This window comes from Oncorhynchus masou, unplaced genomic scaffold, assembly GCF_036934945.1.
Source record: "Oncorhynchus masou masou isolate Uvic2021 unplaced genomic scaffold, UVic_Omas_1.1 unplaced_scaffold_3051, whole genome shotgun sequence".
NCBI classification, from domain to species: domain Eukaryota; kingdom Metazoa; phylum Chordata; class Actinopteri; order Salmoniformes; family Salmonidae; genus Oncorhynchus; species Oncorhynchus masou.
The window spans coordinates 12,874-22,500 of record NW_027009470.1 but is presented as its reverse complement, the minus strand read 5'-3'; the positions used below and the strand labels follow the sequence as shown (position 1 = coordinate 22,500).

Here is a 9,627-nt window from a genome sequence, read left to right as displayed (position 1 = left end):
CATATTCATATCTACAGTCATATCCATATCTACAGTCATATCTACAGTCATATTCATATCCATATCTACAGTCATATTCATATTCATATCTACAGTCATATCCATATTCATATCTACAGTCATATTCATATTCATATCTACAGTCATATCCATATCTACAGTCATATTCATATCTACAGTCATATCCATATCTACAGTCATATCTACAGTCATATTCATATCCATATCTACAGTCATATTCATATTCATATCTACAGTCATATCCATATCTACAGTCATATTCATATCTACAGTCATATTCATATCTACAGTCATATTCATATCTACAGTCATATTCATATTCATATCTACAGTCATATTCATATTCATATCTACAGTCATATTCATATTCATATCTACAGTCATATTCATATTCATATCTACAGTCATATTCATAGCTACAGTCATATCTACATTCATATCCATATCTACAGTCATATCCATATCTACAGTCATATCCATATCTACAGTCATATTCATATCTACAGTCATATTCATATTCATATCTACAGTCATATCTACAGTCATATCCATATCTACAGTCATATCTACAGTCATATCCATATCTACAGTCATATCTACAGTCATATTCATATCTACAGTCATATTCATATCTACAGTCATATCCATATCTACAGTCATATTCATATCTACAGTCATATCCATATCGACAGTCATATTCATATCTACAGTCATATCCATATCTACAGTCATATCCATATCTACAGTCATATCCATATCTACAGTCATATCTACAGTCATATATCTACAGTCATATCTACAGTCATATTCATATCTACAGTCATATCCATATCTACAGTCATAATCATATCTACAGTCATATTCATATCTACAGTCATATTCATAATCATATCTACAGTCATATTCATATCTACAGTCATATTCATATTCATATCTACAGTCATATCCATATCTACAGTCATATATCTACAGTCATATTCATATCTACAGTCATATTCATATCTACAGTCATATCCATATCTACAGTCATATCTACAGTCATATCTACAGTCATATCTACAGTCATATTCATATCTACAGTCATATCCATATCTACAGTCATAATCATATCTACAGTCATATTCATATTCATATCTACAGTCATATTCATATTCATATCTACAGTCATATCTACAGTCATATTCATATCTACAGTCATATCCATATCTACAGTCATATTCATGTCTACAGTCATATCTACATTCATATTCATATCTACAGTCATATCTACAGTCATATCCATATCTACAGTCATATCCATATCTACAGTCATATCCATATCTACAGTCATATTCATATCTACAGTCATATCTACAGTCATATTCATATCTACAGTCATATTCACATCTACAGTCATATTCATATCTACAGTCATATCCATATCTACAGTCATATCCATATCTACAGTCATATCCATATCTACAGTCATATTCATATCTACAGTCATATCTACAGTCATATTCATATCTACAGTCATATCTACAGTCATATTCATATCTACAGTCATATCCATATCTACAGTCATATCCATATCTACAGTCATATTCATATCTACAGTCATATTCACATCTACAGTCATATCTACAGTCATATCCATATCTACAGTCATATCCATATCTACAGTCATATTCATATCTACAGACATATTCACATCTACAGTCATATTCATATCTACAGTCATATCTACAGTCATATCCATATCTACAGTCATATCCATATCTACAGTCATATTCATATCTACAGACATATTCACATCTACAGTCATATTCATATCTACAGTCATATCCATATCTACAGTCATATCCATATCTACAGTCATATTCATATCTACAGTCATATCTACAGTCATATTCATATCTACAGTCATATCCATATCTACAGTCATATCCATATCTACAGTCATATCCATATCTACAGTCATATCCATATCTACAGTCATATTCATATCTACAGTCATATCCATATCCACAGTCATATTCATATCTACAGTCATATTCATATCTACAGTCATATTCACATCTACAGTCATATTCATATCTACAGTCATATTCATATCTGATAGTCATATTCATGTTCATATCTACAGTCATATCTACAGTCATATTCATATCTACAGTCATATTCATATCTACAGTCATATCTACAGTCATATTCATATCTACAGTCATATCCATATCTACAGTCATATCTACAGTCATATATCTACAGTCATATCTACAGTCATAATCATATCTACAGTCATATCCATATCTACAGTCATATTCATATCTACAGTCATATCCATATCTACAGTCATATTCATATTCATATCTACAGTCATATCCATATCTACAGTCATATCTACAGTCATATATCTACAGTCATATCTACAGTCATATTCATATCTACAGTCATATCCATATCTACAGTCATAATCATATCTACAGTCATATTCATATTCATATCTACAGTCATATCCATATCTACAGTCATATTCATATCTACAGTCATATTCATATTCATATCTACAGTCATATTCATAGTCATATCTACAGTCATATCCATATCTACAGTCATATTCATATCTACAGTCATATCTACAGTCATATTCATATCTACAGTCATATCTACAGTCATATTCATATCTACAGTCATATCCATATCTACAGTCATATCCATATCTACAGTCATATTCATATCTACAGTCATATTCACATCTACAGTCATATTCATATCTACAGTCATATCCATATCTACAGTCATATCCATATCTACAGTCATATTCATATCTACAGTCATATCTACAGTCATATTCATATCTACAGTCATATCTACAGTCATATCCATATCTACAGTCATATCCATATCTACAGTCATATTCACATCTACAGTCATATCTACAGTCATATTCATATCTACAGTCATATCTACAGTCATATTCATATCTACAGTCATATTCATATCTACAGTCATATTCATATCTACAGTCATATCCATATCCACAGTCATATTCATATCTACAGTCATATTCATATCTACAGTCATATTCACATCTACAGTCATATTCATATCTACAGTCATATTCATATCTGATAGTCATATTCATGTTCATATCTACAGTCATATCTACAGTCATATTCACATCTACAGTCATATTCATATCTACAGTCATATTCATATCTACAGTCATATCTACAGTCATATTCATATCTACAGTCATATTCATATCTACAGTCATATTCATATCTACAGTCATATCTACAGTCATATTCATATCTACAGTCATATTCATATTCATATCTACAGTCATATCTACAGTCATATTAATATCTACAGTCATATTCATATCTACAATCATATTCATATCTACAGTCATATTAATATTTATATCTACAGTCATATTCATATCTACAGTCATATTCATATCTACAGTCATATTCATATCTACAGTCATATTCATATTTATATCTACAGTCATATTCACATCTACAGTCATATCTACAGTCATATTCATATCTACAGTCATATTCATATCTACAGTCATATCTACAGTCATCTATTCATATCTACAGTCATATATCTACAGTCATATTCATATCTACAGTCATATCTACAGTCATATTCATATCTACAGTCATATATCTACAGTCATATTAATATCTACAGACATATCTACAGTCATATTCATATCTACAGTCATATCTACAGTCATATTCATATCTACAGTCATATATCTACAGTCATATTCATATCTACAGTCATATATCTACAGTCATATCTACAGTCATATTCATATCTACAGTCATATATCTACAGTCATGTTCATATCTACAGTCATATTCATATCTACAGTCATATTCATATCTACAGTCATATTCATATTCATATCTACAGTCATATTCATATCTACAGTCATATTCATATCTACAGTCATATTCATATCTACAGCCATATTTGCTGTTTCTAACCAGAGTAATTCCCAACTTTATGTCAATAGTAAATGCAGAGAAGTTGGGAATTGATTGAGATATTGATTTTCCTATTTGGGGGTATTGTCTTTTTGTCTATCACTTTTTCTGTCTATGTGTTGTATCTCTGACGGAGCAGAGATATTCTGACCAGTTGGTGGTTTGTCTCTGTGTTGTATCTCTGACAGAGTAGAGATATTCTGACCCAGTTGGTGGTTTGTCTCTGTGTTGTATCTCTGACAGAGTAGAGATATTCTGACCAGTTGGTGGTTTGTCTCTGTGTTGTATCTCTGACAGAGTAGAGATATTCTGACCAGTTGGTGGTTTGTCTCTGTGTTGTATCTCTGACAGAGTAGAGATATTCTGATCAGTTGGTGGTTTGTCTCTGTGTTGTATCTCTGACAGAGAAGAGATATTCTGACCAGTTGGTGGTTTGTCTCTGTGTTGTATCTCTGACAGAGTAGAGATATTCTGACCAGTTGGTGGTTTGTCTCTGTGTTGTATCTCTGACAGAGTAGAGATATTCTGACACAGTTGGTGGTTTGTCTCTGTGTTGTATCTCTGACAGAGTAGAGATATTCTGACCCAGTTGGTGGTTTGTCTCTGTGTTATATCTCTGACAGAGTAGAGATATTCTGACCAGTTGGTGGTTTGTGTCTGTGTTGTATCTCTGACAGAGAAGAGATATTCTGACCAGTTGGTGGTTTGTATCTCTGACAGAGTAGAGATATTCTGACCCAGTTGGTGGTTTGTCTCTGTGTTGTATCTCTGACAGAGTAGAGATATTCTGACCAGTTGGTGGTTTGTCTCTGTGTTGTATCTCTGACAGAGTAGAGATATTCTGACCAGTTGGTGGTTTGTGTCTGTGTTGTATCTCTGACAGAGAAGAGATATTCTGACCAGTTGGTGGTTTGTATCTCTGACAGAGTAGAGATATTCTGACCAGTTGGTGGTTTGTGTCTGTGTTGTATCTCTGACAGAGTAGAGATATTCTGACCAGTTGGTGGTTTGTCTCTGTGTTGTATCTCTGACAGAGTAGAGATATTCTGACCAGTTGGTGGTTTGTGTCTGTGTTGTATCTCTGACAGAGTAGAGATATTCTGACCCAGTTGGTGGTTTGTCTCTGTGTTGTATCTCTGACACAGTAGAGATATTCTGACCAGTTGGTGGTTTGTCTCTGTGTTGTATCTCTGACAGAGTAGAGATATTCTGACCAGTTGGTGGTTTGTCTCTGTGTTGTATCTCTGACAGAGTAGAGATATTCTGACCCAGTTGGTGGTTTGTCTCTGTGTTGTATCTCTGACAGAGTAGAGATATTCTGACCATTTCTATTCTCCTTTGAGACCAAATAGCAATTTTGTTTATTCCATGTTTATCTTTCATTTTCACAATTTGTCAAATAGGAGTTTTCATTTCTTTAACAAGCTGATTGATATCCCTGTGTGTTTGGATAATAGGGTTGTTTAAATGTTTTAACATCTGACACAGAGGACTCTTTTCAGGCTTCAGCTCTTGGGTTTCCACTGCTTTGAACTGTAAGGATGTTTATGGTGCCAACATTTTTGTATACTTTTCTTTATATTTACAATTAAAACTAAATTGTCCGAGTGTCTGCTTCTCTGATTCCAGGCCCTTTTCTGGAAATTTTTTGAAAGTTGATCTCTCTCTCTCTTTTTCTATCTCTTTCTCTCTATCGTCCCCCCTCTCTCTCTCTCTCTCTCTCATTAAATAATTCCCTGTCCCCTGACAGAGTCCAATGAGATTTTAGTCAAGCCTACGAAGAGGAAACTCCCACCTGAGATCCAACGGAAACCCTCAGCACACTTGATAGGTACAGTACAGCCCCTCAACACATGCACACACACCACACACACACACACACACACACACACACACACACACACACACACACACACACACACACACACACACACACACACACACACACACACACACACACACACACATGCACACACACACACACACACTCACACACACACACACACATGCACACACACACACATGCACACACACACACATGCACACACACACACACACTCACACACACTCGCATACACACACTCACACACACACACACACACACACACACACACACACACACACACACACACACACACACACACACACACACACACACACACACACACACACACACACACACACACATTTAACCAGCACTATCTGCACTCTTAACTCCCCCTCTGCCCCATATATTTCTACCCCCATTCCCCCATTTCTCCCCCCATTCCCCCATCTCTCCCCCCATTCCCCCACCCCCCACTCCCCCATTCCACAATTTCTCCCCCATTCCCCAATTCTCCCCCCATTCCCCCATTTCCCCCCATTCCCCCATCCCCCCCATTCCACCATTTCTCCCCCCATTCCCCCACCCCCATTCCCCCATTTCTCCCCCCCATTCCCCCATTTCTCCCCCCATTCCCCCACCCCCATTCCCCCATCTCTCCCCCCGATTCCCCAATCTCCCCCATTCCCCCATCTCTCCCCCATTACCCCATCTCTCCCCAATCTCTCCCCCCATTCACCCATTTCTCCCCCCATTCCCCCACCCCCCATTCCCCCATCTCTCCCCCCCATTCCTCCACCCCCCCCCCATTCCACCATTTCTCCCATTTCTCCCCCGATTCCCCCATCTCTCCCCCCATTACCCCATCTCTCCCCCCATTCCCCCATTTCCCCCATTCCCCCATCCCCCCCATTCCACCATTTCTCCCCCCATTCCCCCACCCCCCATTCCCCCATTTCTCCCCCCATTCCCCCATTTCTCCCCCCCATTCCCCCACCCCCCATTCCCCCATCTCTCCCCCGATTCCCCAATCTCCCCCATTCCCCCATCTCTCCCCCCCATTACCCCATCTCTCCCCAATCTCCCCCCATTCACCCATTTCTCCCCCCATTCCCCCACCCCCCATTCCCCCATCTCTCCCCCCATTCCTCCATCCCCCCATTCCCCCATTTCCCCCATTTCTCCCCCGATTCCCCCATCTCTCCCCCATTACCCCATCTCTCCCCCCATTCCCCCATTTCTCCATCTCTCCCCCATTCCCCCATCTCTCCCCCCATTCCCCCATCTATCCCCCCATTCCCCAATCCCCCCATTCCCCCATCTCTCCCCCCATTCCCCCATCTCTCCCCCTCCCCTTCCTCTCCTGCACTCCGCCCCTCGCTCCCTTCCCTCCACCCCCTCCCTCCCCTCCCCCTCCCTCTCCCAGGCTCCTCCCTGTCAGTGGGTGAGGATAGTGTCGTTCTGTGGGAATCAGACAAGGGCCTGTCTGCCTTCACAGATCAGATGGACTACAAAGATGGCCGCCTGGTAGCACAGAGGAAAGGGCAGTACTATGTCTACTCCAAAGTGCACTTCGTTGAAGACTGCTTTCTGTTCAAACACAAGGTGATGAGGATCACCGAGGGTTACAATAACAAACCACTTGTGTTGATGAAAGCTAACAGGTCAGTGTGGTGGTGGTCCTGGGACGGGGAGGGGGAGTGTGTTGATGAAAGCTAACAGGTCAGTGAGTGTGTGTGAGGTGATGGTCAGGGGGCATCATTTTGGGATGCGTTCTAAGTGTCTGTCTGTCTCTCCGTTAGGTTCCATTGTCCTTCCCAGGATTCCAGACAGAAAAAGATTTCTCATCAGAACCTTCTGAACAGCTACCTGGGCGGAGTCTTTCATCTGTTGCCTGGAGACATCATCTATGTAACCGTGGACAACAGGACGCTGCTGAGACTTGGAACTGAAGATAATTTCATGGGGGCATTCATGATTTAGGAGACGATGTGTATTGCACACACACACACACACACACACACACACACACACACACACACACACACACACACACACACACACACACACACACACACACACACACACACACACACACACACACATTTGTCAATCAGATTCGTGTGTCAGTTATATGATTTCAATGTAACCAAGGTGTGTTATAGAGAATCACACTAGAAAACAGACAATTGGCTTTTTAAAGGTATTTCAACCTTGAGACAACATCTGCAGCTATTACCGTGAATGCAATCTCGGCAAATGGTGGGGAAAATGCCTTTAAAACATCCATTGTCGGCTGTCTAGTGTAGTGTTTCTCAATCCTGGTCCTGGGGACCCAAATGGGTACAAAAACATGCGGAGAGTTGATTACTTGAACTGTGGGAGTCAACAGCACCAATCAACAGCACCACGACCATGTCTGGCGCTACAATCAACAGCACCACGACCATGTCTGGCGCTACAATCAACAGCACCACGACCAGGACTGAGAACCACTGGACTGGTACTACAATCAACAGCACCAGGACTGGCGCTACAATCAACAGCACCACGACCAGGACTGGTACCACAATCAACAGCACCAAGACCAGGACTGAGAAACACTGGACTGGTACTACAATCAACAGCACCACGACCAGGACTGAGAAGCACTGGACTGGTACTACAATCAACAGCACCACGACCAGGACTGAGAACCACTGGACTGGTACTACAATCAACAGCACCACGACCAGGAGTGAGAAGCACTGGACTGGTACTACAATCAACAGCACCACGACCAGGACTGAGAACCACTGGACTGGTACTACAATCAACAGCACCACGACCAGGACTGAGAAACACTGGACTGGTACTACAATCAACAGCACCACGACCAGGACTGAGAAACACTGGGTTGTGCTACAAACAACAGCACCAACGACTAGGACTGAGAAACAGTGGGTTGTGCTACAAACAACAGCACCACGACCAGGACTGAGAAACACTGGGTTGTGCTACAAACAACAGCACCAACGACCAGGACTGAGAAACACTGGGCTACTGGGCTCTTTTATACCTTGTATTGGATTGAATCCTGGCTTTGTTGCTTTTGGATGCTGGACATTTAAATTTAAGTAAAACAGTATCAAAGTATAGGATTGAGTCCCTGTCTTGTTTATATATATATATATATATATATATACAGTTGAAGTCGGAAGTTTACATACACCTTAGCCAAATACATTTAAACTCTGTTTTCACAATTCCTGACATTTAATCCAAGTAACAATTCCCTGTTTTAGGTCAATTAGGATTACCACTTTATTTTAAGAATGTGAAATGTCAGAATAATAGTAGAGAGAATGATATATTTCAGCTTTTATTTCTTTCATCACATTCCCAGTGGGTCAGAAGTTTACATACACTCAATTAGTATTTGGTAGCATTGCCTTTAAATTGCTTTAACTTGGGTCAAGCGTTTCGGTAGCCTTCCACAAGCTTCCCACAATAAATTGGGTGAATTTTGGCCCATTCCTCCTGACAGAGCTGGTGTAACTGAGTCAGGTTTGTAAGCCTCCTTGCTCGCACACACTTTTTCAGTTCTGCTCACACATTTTCTATGGGATTGAGGTCAGGGTTTTGTGATGGCCACTCCAATTCCTTGAATTTTTGTCCTTAAGCCATTTTGCCACAACTTTGGAAGGTATGCTTGGGGTCATTGTCCATTTGGAAGACCCATTTTGTTTCAATATATCCATCTATTTTGTGACATGCACCAGTCCCTCCTGCATCAAAGCTGCATCTCTAGGAGAC

At 40.0% G+C, this 9,627-nt stretch overlaps 1 pseudogene; it reads left to right on the top strand.

The window, feature by feature from the left end:
- Window positions 1–7,821, top strand: part of LOC135534129 (tumor necrosis factor ligand superfamily member 14-like) — a 14,477-nt pseudogene extending 6,656 nt beyond the window's left edge.
- Window positions 7,822–9,627: the final 1,806 nt, after the last annotated feature.